The sequence below is a fragment of the Meriones unguiculatus genome, chromosome 14, assembly GCF_030254825.1.
Source record: "Meriones unguiculatus strain TT.TT164.6M chromosome 14, Bangor_MerUng_6.1, whole genome shotgun sequence".
In the NCBI taxonomy this organism is placed as follows: Eukaryota; Metazoa; Chordata; class Mammalia; order Rodentia; family Muridae; genus Meriones; species Meriones unguiculatus.
In genome coordinates this window covers 40,396,896-40,411,867 of record NC_083361.1, presented here as the reverse complement: position 1 = coordinate 40,411,867, position 14,972 = coordinate 40,396,896, and positions in this window count along the sequence as shown.

Sequence of the window (14,972 nt, the reverse complement as noted above, 5' to 3'; positions counted from 1 at the left end):
CTTTCTTTCTTTCTTTCTTTCTTTCTTTCTTTCTTTCTTTTCTTCTTCTTTTTCTTCTCTGATAACATTTAACTTTAGGCTCTGCCATTGACTAGCATTAAAATCCTCATTGAGATGGAAATCTTCCCATGCCTCAGTTTCCTAAGCTCTGAAGTGGGCATGATGCTCTTTCTAAGGAGGGTGTAAAGAGAGTTAGATAAAGTTAAAACTAAACTCCTCAGTATATCTCAGACTTAATAAGAGTAATTTCAATCAGTTGAGGGTGAGGAGTTGAGAGTCTCTTGGGTAGACACTCATATAGGAATGGGGACATTGGCTAGATAATAAAGTTGGTGAACCTTCAACCTCACCCTCCTGAGACAAAAGCCTAGCAGTTGAAAGGCTTTGTGGGCCTTTTCTCTAATCAGTTAGCATGTCCTTGCTGACGGACTGTCCCAATCAGGAGATGTTTATTCAATAATAATGGGCCAATCAGGTATTCCATTGTTTTTCAAGCTGACCAACAATAAATTAAGGCAGGAAGACCCTTTAAAGTCTTTAAAAGCCCAGACCTCAGGGAGTAGCAGAACTTCCTCTTACTTCCCCTCCCTGCTTTGTGCAGGGTCTTTTTCTCTGTGAGCCTGCTGTTTGTGTTTCCTCATGCCCAATAAAAACCCTTTTCAACTGCTGATTTCGTCTGTTCCAGTTTGCTCTGTTCACAATTTCTCCAGTGTTACCTGTGGGGATCAAGACTTTCCTGCCTTTTAATTTTTCAGTTGCCAGAGGAATCAAAGCTGATCAAGAACCCTAGATGGTAACATTCTAAGAAAGCTTTTTGCTTTATCAGTTAACCCTTCCATAATGCTAAGAGATAGGAGAAAGGCATTATTGTTAGTGTTGTTCCCATCTTATAGATAAGACACTTCAAAGAAGCTCAGAGATATGTTTATGAAAACCATAGTCTAGTATAGGTGGGGATAAGTTTCTCGTGTATAAAGATGTTCAGACCATCAGGTAATAGGGAAAAAAAGAAAGGACGATGATAGGAAGGGGCAAATGAGGAAAGGAGGGAGAGAGAACTTGCTACCATTGTTTGAGCTCGGTTTGGTTGACACAATTTTTCTTAGTGCACGAGTGCCAGGCAGGTGCCTGTCTTACACCTCTGCGTGCCGAGTCTTTATTTGCTATGATCCTGGTTGGGTAGGGGTGTCTATTTATCAGACTTTAGAAACATGCATATATCTTACCATTATGGTTTAGTTGTTTAGACTAAAACAAGGGCAAAAGTCTACATGCATGCTCTATGCCTCCTCTCCTCTCTTTGCTGAAATACCTGTGCATAGGGTAAGGGCTTCATGTAGTAATCCCTTCTCCAGTTTTACCAGAGAATTCTAGTAGTCCAATCCTGTGAGGGTCACAGATGCTTTAATTTCATATTTTTCATATAGTTTTGAAGAAAGTTACAATACACAGCTGAACGTTAAGCTTGGAAGCCACATTCCACCTCAAGACTAAGTACATAAGTTATTCAGAATTCTTCTGCGTAGAAAAATTGTCTCTTAGTTCTGAATCATTCATTCCATAATTTATTTGTACAAGTGAATCATGGATATTTATTTTATCCGTGGATTAAAGACTTTTTTAATTAAAAAAAAATAAGACTAGGGAGATGGTTGAGTCAGTAAAGGTGCTTGTTGCCAAGCTCAATGGCCTGAGTTCAAACCCTCAGACTCACATGATAAAAGAAAATAATAACGCACTGTGGTGTGTACACCACCCCAACACAAACACAGACATTACACAACAATAAACAGATGAATGCTATTACCAAAGCGCTTAAAAATTCTTAAGCATTGTAAAAAAAATAAAGGTAGGAAACGATGATATTTCTAATTTGGAGTCACATTATAATCTACTAATAAACACGTAAAGAGCTTCAGTTTAGCCTTTTCTATTAAGCCAAGTTTAAACAAATATAACTATCTTGTGCAAAAAGAAACCCTTTACCAATATAACTACGCTGAAGGAAATAAACATATTAACCAAACGACTTTTACTTTTTTCAAATGTTTTTTAAAATATATGCTAAATATATTTAAAAGAAAATTTGAGCATTGTTCTTCAGCACCCCTGTTCTAGGACTGTGAAAAGGTCCTGAGCGCTTGATGGTATCCCAGCACATGCCTGTGGGATTCTGAAGATGCTTATGGTGTAGGAAGTACAGTTTCCACTCTCAGCAGAGGGTATGGACACAGGAAATGAGAAGCCAGTAGGAATATTGCAGTGTTGACTTGTAAGTTTCCACACTTTTTCAGAAGGAGGAAAAGCATAAGATGAGGATGGGATATTTTTAGGTAAATCCGAAAAGTATGTAGGTATGTAAGAACGTCACCCAACAAAAACTTTAAAACAAGCAGGGCATGTCAAGAATACAATGGGGATATCATTAAGTGACTCTTTGGGGTCCAAAATGGAGGATAGAGATTGAAAATGAGAAGTGACACTGGCAAACATCAATCCAACCTTACAGTCCACTACAAGGAGAAGATAGACGCAGACCCTGTTAGTAATGATGGACAAGAGGAGAGAAAGCAGGAAACATGGCTTCCTTTTCTTCGTAAGAGCAAATTATTATTATTATTTTTTTTTTCAATGTAGTTTATTCAGGAACATTGAACAATCCTCGGACCCCGGGGAAAGCCAGCCCACAGCTTAAATAGCCTCTGGGTAGCCAACCCAGGCGTGCCACGGGGGCAATGCAGATAGGTCCACATACATGGAAGCAAGCCAGATCCTCGGCCTTAGCCAAATGTGGAGTTGTTCGTGACAGAGAGCACTCACCATCGGGAAGGTGGAAGGCGGAAACCAGCTCCATCTTTAAGGCACGGCATTCCGCAGCTCTCTACAGTTCCCCCTTTTTGTTTTAGACGCATCAGGCAAGAGTAGAGGTCTGATCTCTGATATTAGAAATAAATTGGGACTTTGTACAGATGTTCATTTAGGTGTCATCCACCCAAAGAGCATCAGACCCGTCCGATACCTTTTTCTCAGAGGCGGGACCTGGGACATCAACTCGCATGCAATCAGACATGCTCTTCTCTGGGTCCAAAGCGGCTGACCCTGAGTGCAGTGCTTAGCCTCGCATCCTGAGCGTATCATTTTAGAAGAGCAAATTATTTTTAATATTACTTAATATAACCAAGCTTTCAATACTTACAATAGAGTTATAATACAGCCTTTATGTTCTTCAGTTTTACTAAGTTTTAAGGAAATCTTTATAATCATAGTATAGTACATTTTGTGCATATATGACTATAAGGGCTATCTTTCTACCTTAATATAATGGTTTATCCTCTGAGACATTCATATAATATGCTTCGTTTATATTCCATTTTGAATCCCCCCTAAGTTCTCACAGATGTACCCCCACCCCTCCTAAATTTCCATCTTTCTTTCCTCTTTCCTTAAAAAAATGAAAAGAAACCCAGATAGCATCAGAGACAAATGTGCTTTCTAAAGAAAAGCGTATTTTCAACAGTCACATTTTCACCATTTTTTAAATTTCCATTTGCTTAGGGTCTTGACTCAATGCTACATATGTTCAACGCTATAAGTGAGTATCAGTCAGATATTGAATTTCATGGCTTCTAGTAATAACAATAATTTTCAATACATAGTCTGGGTATTAGTAGTTTAGAAGAATCTGATTCTGTATGGATACTTTTCTCACTTCACTCTTGTGATGGGGGGTGGAGGGATGAGGGGATGGACTACAGTCAGAGAAAGAAATAAAGGCTCAGAGACAGGAACATATGAAAAGGGAGAAGGGATGAACCGATTATCTACCACCCAGATGTTGATTACTCTGCCCCTTTAAGAGAAGATCTTAGTTATCAGTTTAATTTTCATCTCATTCTAGTAGTAGTGTGTTTCTCTAGATTGCAACCCAATGCACCCTCTGTTGTTGAGGTAGCACAGATAATCTACATATGGATTCTTCTGAGGCCTCTATACTTTCCTATTCTGACTTTTTCCTTTAATCCCTCTAGTGAGGTTTGCTGTGTACACTCAATTTTCTTCCTCATTCTCCAGTATTTAGTGCCCTCTGGCGTTTACAAAGAGGCAGTAACAATGTGTTCTGAACTGTTTCCAACTTAACATTCAGGTGAATTTTATCTATAAAGATTGAGCTAGGGTTCAAATATTTGTAAATTTGTCACAAAAATCAAAGGACTGGCAGAACATTGAATTCAGAGGGAGGAGTTAAAAAATTACTTGAAATTCCCAGTTTCAAATGAGGAATGAAAATCACTGGGACAATTACAAGGGGACTTTCATTTTGAGTGTGAAAATGAGCCCCTTCCCCCTTCATGTGAAAATCTGTTCTCTTGGTGATGTCGCAGACCTTTGTGGGGATACAAGTGAAGCTAACTAAGAGAGGGCAGATGAAGCCTGCAGTCTGCTCTCCCTGTTATATAAGTACTGTATTATTTTTGTGGGGCTTCCCTTCTCCTTGGAGTTTTTCGTTCTTCCGACTAATTCCCAAGTTCTGCATTTGCTGTCACAGAGTCCCTTCATTGCTTTGCTTGTTTCACTACAGGCCCGTGTTTTCCTATCTGTATACTGATGTCAGCCATCCAGGAACTCCAAGTCTAGATACTGATGCATGTAAAACAACAGAGGAGTCCCTGGAATTCTACGCAGTAACAGGTTAATGTGGTTAGAGTGAGAGCTTGTAGTGGCTTGGGTTCCTGCCGTTTGTCATTTCCTGTCAAACCCCAGCTTATCTCAGGACCACCTGAGGCCTTCTATTTCTCTATGACATGCTGTTCTGTTAGCAGCAATAGCAAAACTGAAATTCATAAAATGTTCCTCCCTGTAAGTTGTTTATCAAACCTTGCCTTCAAATATACTGAATCTACACTCTGTAAGTGATTTTGTATCTCCGGATCTGATGACTTAAGTTCCATCCCTGGGTCCCACATGATGAGAAGAGAGAACTGAATCCTGAAAATAGTCTTCTGTCCTCCACATAATGAGCTGTAACTTGACCAACTCACCCCTGCCTCCTAGAAAATGTTTTTGGTTTTTTGTTGTTATTTGCTTGGTTTTGATTTGTTTTATTTTCTTTTTTGAAACTTACTTATTGTGACTGGTGAGAATGTTGTAATCCAATGCCACATGATCTTGTGCTCTCTTTAGTCCACTTATTGGCCATTCATTGCCAACCACTGTGTCTGGCTAAAATCCTTGTGATTATTAAAACCTTTGCTATGTACTCTCATTAGCTTCAGCTGACCCAAAAGCTCTTTACAGTCTCACAGCTGGTCCAAACATGTTGCTTCCATCCTATCTAAGGTTATCTCCTACCTGCATGCAGTTCTGAGAATGTTGTCACACAGCATCTGAGATCCAGGGTGGAAGCTTCTGCATTGCAGCAACCAATATAACTGTGGTCCCCACTAATGTGTCTGGTAATTGCCTTGGTTTGGACTCTTCAGTAAAATCTTCATGTAGAGCATGTTATCCTGGGCAGCCTGAATACATGTTCCAGGACATGGCCACTCAGAATTGGTTCAGTAATAAGACCGTTTTTGTCTTTTGAGGTAAGAGATATGCTTGGGGTCAACTAAGCTTTGCCTGAGATATAAGGAGTCCTGTGGTAACCACATAGAGATGAAGCCTCAGGGGGTGAAGTTTTATACTTATGAAATTAATGCATGTTTAAACACCAATGGAATAATCTAAAGACATGTAGCAATGTGTATTATTGAAAAATAAATAGAGAGAGAGGGCTAATCACTCCTAGAAGAGGAATGATAGAACTGAATGCAGGTAGGTAGGGGATGCCTTTAGATGGAATAGCAGCAGCATGGTCAGACCAGCTGTGAGAATGTGGATAATGTGAAGAAAAAGATGCACGTCTGTATGCAGGAGCATGCACAGATATTTTCTCTGCAAAGTCAGTGTTCTTATCATTTGCCTGACCTTAAGTGGGAAAGGGAAGATAAAGGTTTAAGTTTGGAACAGAAGACCAAAATAGTAGAAATATCAGTTGATTAGGCAGATATCAAAGGATGGGCCAGAAATACCGAGAGAATATCTGCATGGGTTACCTAATCCATTGGGTGTCCAGTCTGTTTTCCTTAGCTCACTCATCCTAATTCTATTTTGCTTTATTTTTTTAGCATATACAATATAGCTGAAGCAAATCCAATAGAAGATGGCCATGGAAATAATATTTTACATTTATTCCAGATAGTCAGCACACTGTCCTCCTGCTTACTCTCCATAAATGATTACATTTTGAAATTCCCTGCACTTGTTTCTAACATAATTGAACACACAAATATAAATGTAGCCAGTGATCTAATTAGTGAACATTTGAAAATGTTTAGAAGAGAAAGAAAAGGCACATAAGAGGCCACAAAACCACCAAATCCAGGGAGGCAGTGGCATCTTTCCCTAAGGACCTTTCCTGGAGCTGGGTATGGCCGGGGTAGAAGCTCTCACAGTGCTTCTGAAAGGTTAACCTCTGAGACCTGAGCTCTCACAAATGAAAATGCTCCTACACAACAGGAGAAAAAGACAGTCCATGTGACAGACTCAATTCTAAATTCATTTTTACACTACTCTGTGAGACCTTGGGACTCAGAGCTAGAAAGGAAAATGGAAAAGTGGTCAGGCAATCCTCTCTATTTCCTGCTGCTTTTGCTTTATATATGCAATCTAGTATTCTATTAATGACATTGGCCTTATGTAGTAAACAGATATTTATTATAAAAACTACTAGAATTTCCTCTAGTTTAGCCCTTTGTTTTGCAGCATTGTTAATACAAAATGTGGGTCAACTATGGTGGCTTGTTCCTGCAATCCTAGCATCTGAAGGCAGACACAGGAGGACCCCCTTGGACTACACACTAAGACTGAGGCCAGCCTGGGCTACAAAGTGACACCCTGTCTCAGCAAACAAGCAAACATACATATGTACATAAATGCATATATATAAAAATGCATTCATGCACACACATACAGATATACATATAGATGTACAAACACAGCAAAAACTTATATACATATACACATGTACATATATTCATACATACATTAATAAATGTATACATACATAAATACATGCATACACACATATATGTACATACATACACACTGTATCAAGGTCCTCTACAGGAATAGAATTGATAGAATGACTCTATGTATAGATCTATATGTGCCCAGCTGATTGAGGGAGCCTCATCTCTGGGTGTGGTCCAGCTAGTCCAACAATGACTTTATCTCAACACTAAGTCCAAGAATGCAGTTCATGAGTCTGAATGTCTCAGCTGGTCTTCAGTGTAGTCCAAAATTCCAAAGAAGCAGACTCCAATGCCAGTAAAGCAATGAACTTGCCAGTGAGAGCAAGTAGGCAAAAAGAAAATGGTTACTTCTATGTCTTCTATATAAGCTGCCAGCAGAAGGTGTGGCCCAATTAAAGGTGGATCTCCCCATCTCAGAGAACTGTATTAAAGATGGATTTTCCCAGTTCAAATGATTTAATTAATAAAAATCCCTCATTGGTTTACACAGCCACTTGGGTTTTAGTTAATTCTATATGTAGTCAACTTGACAACCAAGAATAGCCATCACACACATACATACATAATACATATATGCACACATATGAACATTCATGAATACATACACAGGGCCTTTCAGAACGGGTCTGGCTTTTTCATAGGTTACTGAGCCTAAGAATTTGCAAACTGAGTTCTTTGGTAGTTGGTGCTACCAAGGTGGTTCATGGTAGTCTCCTCTGACCCTATGATGTCTCCTCACCATTCATGTGTGACAGGCTAGTGAAGATCCAGCACAGCATGAATTCAGCTCAACTGATCTTGTCCAGGTAATAAACACCATTAACAATTCTCAATGTCAGATCCCATTTGAGCTCACCTCATTGTGCATTAATGTATGCACATATAAATGTGTGTGTGCATGTATGTATATATGTATGTATGTATGTATGTATACACTCTGGTCCCCAAAACTATGCTGTCTGCCTCTGACCCCACAGGACAGAACTTCGAGAAGAAAGCTGTGTGTTGTGGGTCTCACCTGACTAGATCTGATGTGTCTTCCTTTGATGATGTGTCGTTAGTTTAGAAATTAATTTAGTGAGAATTTATCCTACGGAACTTGCAGAAAATCTCCTCTCCAGGGGCTAGGGATGTTTTCCTGGGAATTTGTCTTAGGTAAGACCTTTCAGCAATTCTACCTTTGTGAAGAGATGCTGGGACTTCTGCACATGGGAGCAGCAGGAATTGACATCTGGGGAAGGCTTGCTTGCTCAGGAGCTGGCCCCAGAAACATGACTCCCTCAACCAGCTGGGCACATACCCTACAGGTTTTCTCTTGGGCCCTCCACTGATAAATCATATTATGTCAGATTTCAAAGGGAAAATACTTTAAAGGACCCAGCTCCATTTTTATAGGACAGGTAATAAATTAGAAATAAAGCCATAATTGGCAAATAAGTAAAGGTAAAATACATGTAATTTTTTTTTCCCAAGCTGAGAGTTAAAGAACTTGCCTAAAGGTCCACAGTAAGGAGGGGTCATCAAGGCTATAGGTCTCAGTTGTCCTCATGTTAAATCCAGTATATGGCTTCGCTAACACATGATCATGCAACTAGAATGGAGTTTTACACCAGTTTTCTTGTATCTGGTTAGACTTGCTTTGTGACTGATTAGGTGTCCAGTTTCTGAAAATGTTCTGGAAGGCGCTGAGAAGAAGTTATATTCTTTTGTGTTTTGGTGAAATGTTCTGTAGGTGTCTGTTAGGTCCATTTGATTCATAACATGTTGCCTCCATTATTTCTATTTAGTTTTTGTCAGGACAACCTTCTAGTGATGAGAGTAGAGTATTGAAGTCTGACACTACCAGCTGTGAAGGTCAGCATGTGATGGAAGCTATAACAATGTTTCTTTTAGAAAAGTGGGTGTCTTTGTGTTTTGGCCATAGATATTTAAATGTCGTGTTCATAGATTTTTTTCCCTTAATGAGTATGTATTGTCCTTTCCCATCTCTTTTTTTTTAAATTGTCAGTTCATTTTATTATTTTTTTATTCTTTAAATTTTTATTTTTTTAATTCTTTATTAATTACACTTTATTCACTTTATATCTATCCCCCCCAGTGGTTCCCTCCTTCCTCCTGTCCCAATCCCTCCCTTCCTCCACCCTCTGCATGCATGCCCCTCCCCAAGTCCACTGATAGGGGAGGTTTTCTTTTCCTTCCTTCTGATTCTAGTCAATTAGGTGTCATCAGGAGTGGCTGCAGAAGTGGAAAACAGTAAGATCTGGAGAGGACAGGAACTCCACAAGGAGAGCAACAAAATAAAAAAATCTGAGCACAGGGGTCTTTCCTGAGACTCATACTCCAACCATGGACCATGCATGGAGATAACCTGAGATCCCTGCACAGATGTAGCCCATGGCAGTTCAGTGTCCAAGTGGGTTCCATTGTGATAGGAACAGGGACTGTCTCTGACCTGAACTGATTGGCCTGCTCTTTAATTATCTCCTCCTGAGGGGGAAGCAGCATTACCAGGCCACAGTTCAATTTATTTTAATGGGCATCAGTCAATTAAGATTTCTTGTATCTTTCTTTTTATGAGAAAAGTATAATTTAATAATAAGTGTGAACTGTGCTTCTTATGATGTAAATATTTAGAAAATTTTGTCCACTTATAAAGTGCAAGAAGATATGCAGACATGTAAATTCCTAATGGAACAAAATGAAGCAAGGCAAAGAAAGGACAAAGAACTGATGGTCACTTACATACAATGTATCCATCTTCATTTATATTCCACTATCATAGTTTTACATGTTATAAAGTACCTATTTTTAGACTTCAGTTAAATATTTTCTTTTTTTATTTTTTATATTAATTACAGTTTATTTACTTTGTGTCCCAGCTGTAGACCCCTTCCCCATTCCCTCCCAATCCCACCCTTCCTCCCTCCTCTCCTCCTTGCACCTCTCTAAGTACACTTATAGGGTAGGTCCTCCTCCCCTTCCATCTGACCCTATCTTATCAGGTCTCACCAGGACTGACTGCAATGTCCTCCTCTGTGGCCTAGCTAGGCTGCTCCTCCCATGGGAGGCTGGGGAGGTCAAGGAGCTAGCCATAAGGTTCATGCCAGAGACAGTCCCTGTTCCCCTTACTAGGGAAGCCACTTGGACAGTCAAATATTTTCAATTTCATCTTTACTGTTGAGATTTTTATATACTTATAAAGCATAATATAGGAATGTCATTTACCTAATTTCCCAATGACTCCACCCACATCCTCATTCATCCTATTACTCACCCAATATTATGACTTTTAATTTCTTTTAGAAATGTGTTTTATTTTTTGTTTTTATTTATTATTATTATTAATTACAGTTTATTCACTTTTTATTCTCCCCTTAGCTCCCTCCCTTCTTCCCTCCCAATACCACCGTCCCTTCCCCTTCTCTACCCATGTCCCTCCCCAAGTCCACTGATAGGGGAGGTCTTCCTCCCCTTCCTTCTGATCCTAGTCTATCAGATCTCATCAGGAGTGGCTGCACTGTCTTCCTCTGTGGCCTGGTAAGGCTGCTCCCCGCTCAGGGGAAGGTGATCAAAGAACAGGCCAGTCAGTTCATGTCAGAGACAGTCCCTGTTTCTATTACTATGGAAACTACTTGGACACTGAACTGCCCTGGGCTATATCTGTGCAGAATTCTAGGTTATCTCCATGAATGGTCCTTGGTTGGAGTATCAGTCTCAGAAAAGACCCCTGTGCCCAGATTTTTTGATTCTGTTGCTCTCCTGTGGAGCTCCTGTCCTCTCCAGGTCTTACTGTCTCCCACTTCTTTCATAAGATTCCCCACACTCTGCCCAAAGTTTGGCTAGAAGTCTCAGCATCTGCTCTGATACCCTGCAGGGTAGAGTCTTTCAGAGGCCCTCTGTGGTAGGTTCCTGTCCTGTTCCCTGTTTTCTCCTTCTTCTTATGTCTATCCTCTTTGCCTTTTTGAATGGGGATTGAGCATCTGAGCCAGAGTCCTCCTTCTTGATTAGTTTCTTTAGGTGTACATATTTTAGTATGTTTACCCTTCCCCATTTTTTTTGATTAATTTTGATTTGAAGTCAATTCTGTTAGATATTTAGAATAGCTACACCAGCTTGCTTATTGGGCCCATTTTCTTGGGAAAACTTTTTTCAAAACCCTTTATTCTTTTTATGTGCACTGGTGTTTATGTTCACTGGTGTATGTGTGAGGGTGCTGATCCCTTGGAACTGGAGTTACAGACAGTTGTAAGTTGCCACGTGGCTGCTGGGAATTAAACTGGGGTCCTTTAAAAGAGTAGTCAGTGCTCTCAACCTCTGAGCTATCTGCCAGCACCGGTAATGTTGATCTTTGATTTTGAGGTGTGTTTCTTGCATGCAGCAAAAGGATGGGTCCTGCTTTCATATCCATTCTGTTAGCCTGTGTCATTTTACTGGTAAAACTGAGTCAATTAATGTTGAGAGATATTAATGACCAATAATTGTTAATTCCTGTTATTTTGTTGTTGGTGGTAGTGGTGGTGATCGTGGTGGTTGTGTGTGTTCTTTGGGTTTTGCTGGTGTGAAGTTATTTATTGTCTGTGGTTTGTTGGTACTGGAGTTTTTCTTCTATTTTCTATAGGGTTAGATTTGTGAATAGACACTGTTTCAATTTGATTTTGTTGTTAAATACCTTATTTTCTCCATCCATGGTGACTGAAAGATTTACTGGGTATAGTAGTCTGGGCTGGCATCTGTGGTCTCTCAACATCTGCAAGACATTTGTCCAGACCCCTTCTGGCTTTTAGATTGAGAAGTGGGTTGTAACTGTAAGATGTCTGCCTTTATATGTTATTTAGCTTCCCCCTCCCCCCGCAGCTTTTAGTATTCTTTCTGTGTTCCATACGTTTTGATTATTATGTGCTGTTAGCCTATCTTTCTCGGTCTAATCTATCTGGTGTTTTGTAAGGTTCTTGTACCTTTATAGACACGTTCTTCTTTAGGTTAGGAAAATTTTCTTTTATGATTTTGTTAAACATATTTTCTGAGTCTTTGAGCTAGGATTCTTCTCCTCCTCTTCCTCCTCCTCCTATTTCTATCATTTCTGTTATTCTTAGGATTGGTCTTTTCATAATGTCCCAGATTTCCTGGATGATTTGTGTTGGGATTTTTCTTTTTACTTTTATATTTTTATCGTTTATTACAATTCATTTAATATGTATCCCAACTGTGTCCCTCTCCCTCATCTCCTCCCATGCCCCTCCTCTTGTCTGCTGATAAGGGAGGTCCTCCTCCTCTTCTATTTGACCCTAGCCTATCAGATCTCATCAGCACTGGTTGCATTGTCTTCCTCTGTAGCCTGGCAAAGCTGGGGGGGGGGGGTGATAAGAGAGCCTGCCACTGAGTTCATACTAGAGAAAGCCCCTGTACCCCCTACTATGGGCCCCACTTGGATACTGAATCTATGAGCTAATCTGAGCTGGGATTTTAGGTCTTCTCCATGCATTGTCCTTGGCTGGGATATCATTCTCTTCAGGGCCCCCAGGGCTCAGGTTTTGTCTTATTTATTTATTTATTTATTTAGGCTCTGTTGGTCTCCTTTTGGAGCTCCTCTCCCCTCCAGGTCTTTCTATCTCCCCCTTCTTTCATAAGATTCCCTGAACTATCCCCAAACTTTGGCTATGAGGAATTTTTTTAAATTTAACATTTTCTTTGATTGATGAATCTATTTCTTCTATTATATATTCAGTGCTTGAGATTCTTTCTTCCATCTCTTTTATTCTGTTGGGAATGCTTGTGACAGTAGTTCTTGTTTTCTTACCTAATTTTTTTGTTTCCAGAATACTCTCAGTTTGTGTGTGATTTTAAAAAATTGCTTCTATTTCCATTTTCAGATCTTGAACTGTTTCATTCACCTGTTTGTTCATTCTTTAGGGGATTTTGTTGTTCTTGTTCATTTGTTTGGGGTGGGTTCAATATAGGGTTTCTCTGTGTGACAACCCTGGAAGTTCTGCACTCACTTTGTAGACCAGGCTGACCTTGAACTCACAGAGATCCACCTGCATCTGCCTTCTGATTGCTGAGATTAAAGTTGTGAATCACTATGCCTGGAAGATTTATTGATTTTGTTCAATTTTTTTTGTCTTTTTCTCAATTTCTTTAAAGATTTATTTTTTCATTTTTTAAGGACCTCTATCATCTTTGTGATGTTGGTTTTAAGGTCATTATCTTGCACTTCAGCTGCATTAAGATATTCAGGTCTCGCTGTTATAGAGTAGCGGGACTGTGGTGGTCCACATTGTCCTGGCTGTTGTTCATTGTGTTCTTCAGCTCTTGTTTGGGCATCTGGGTTTGTGTTTGTTGAATGGGTGTTTTGTTTCTTGGTTTCTGTTTTCTCTTTGGTCTTCTGGTTTTTGTGGCCTGCATATCTGGTGGCCTGCTGATCTCTGATCCAGGAGGGACTCTCTGACCAGGTGGGGGGCTGGACTTCTGGTGACTAGCTTGGTCTTTGGTGCAGCAGAGTGTAACAGGTGTTCTTCGACTGGTATGGCCTACACGTGAGCAGCAGTAGTGTGCTGGAGGCGGGGGACAGGGACCCCAGTGAGGTGGTGAGGTAGGAGGTAGGGGTAGACTGGGCCTGTGGGAAGTGAGCCTGTCTAGGGAGTGGGGCAGTTCAGCTGGTAGGCAGGTAACTTACCTTTTCTCCTGACTGGTCAAAACAGAGCTTTAAAAAACTCAACTCACATCCTAGAATTTTTCTTTTTTTAAAAGAGGTAACAACAAAGAGTGACTATGAGCTTGAGAAATATCCTTATTTCATAATAAAAGCACAAGATTCTCAGAATAGGAGTAGCCAAGCAGTTTAGTTTATAATTTTGCACAGTGAAAAAGGCAGCATGATTGGGAAGGGTGTTGAGTTATTTATTTATCGTCTGATCATAACTGGAAGAATGTTTTCTCTGATTTCAAAATTTGGCCCTTGTGTCAGCTGATTTAAATTCTAGTTCCCTACAGCCAGTGATGTCTTACTGAAGTACATTATGAGAACGTGCTAGAATTAAAGCAAAAGGGACTGATCTCAAGAAATAGCTGTGTCAGCCTGGGCAGGATAGTTACTTGTGTACATGACATCATGTCCTGTGGAGGGCTACAGATATAGGAAGGTGGGAGCACTGTTTCCCGGAAGCTGAAGAGAATCTAGAGATGAGAGTGAATCTGGGGCTGGAATAAGTCTGCAGGAAAGAGCACTTTACAGATCATTACCACCTTCCAGCAGTTTGCTTGCCTTGCAATACACACCCATTTCACAGTAAAATGTGTTCTATCCACTTTGGCTGGGCACTATAAATTTTATCTTTAAATCTAGGATTGGGTAGCTATGTAATTTAAGTAAAGATGTTCATTTTGAGCAATTTCTTCTGATTTATAGTGCGACCACAATTCCCACTGCTAGGGTTGAAGGTCTAGAAACTGCCAACTTCTTTAGCATATAGTTAGCATTGTTACATGAGTTATCCCTCTCAGTTCTTGTTTTTCAAAAGGAAGAATTTAGCTGAGATGCATGGTTTCTAGAGAAATTTGTCTACCAAAGCAAATCACTCTAAAGAGAGATTGGAAGTTCAAAGGGGCAGAGTATCTACCCAATGGAATTCATGATGTGGATTTTAAAGAAGTTTTTATAAGATGCATACAATATTCATGGAGCAAAGTGACACTATTTGCCTTCCAAATCACAATGGACCAGATCTCCCCTTTAAGGCATTTCTTCTACTGAACACACATAGAGGGAGAATGCCCAGGCCCCTTAGTTTTGGGCATAGCATTGTGATTGTTAATCTTCATTGTCAGCTTGATGGGTTTGGAGTCACCTAGGAGGCATACTTCTGAGCACATTCCCCAAGGTGTTTTCAGAGAGGCTTGACT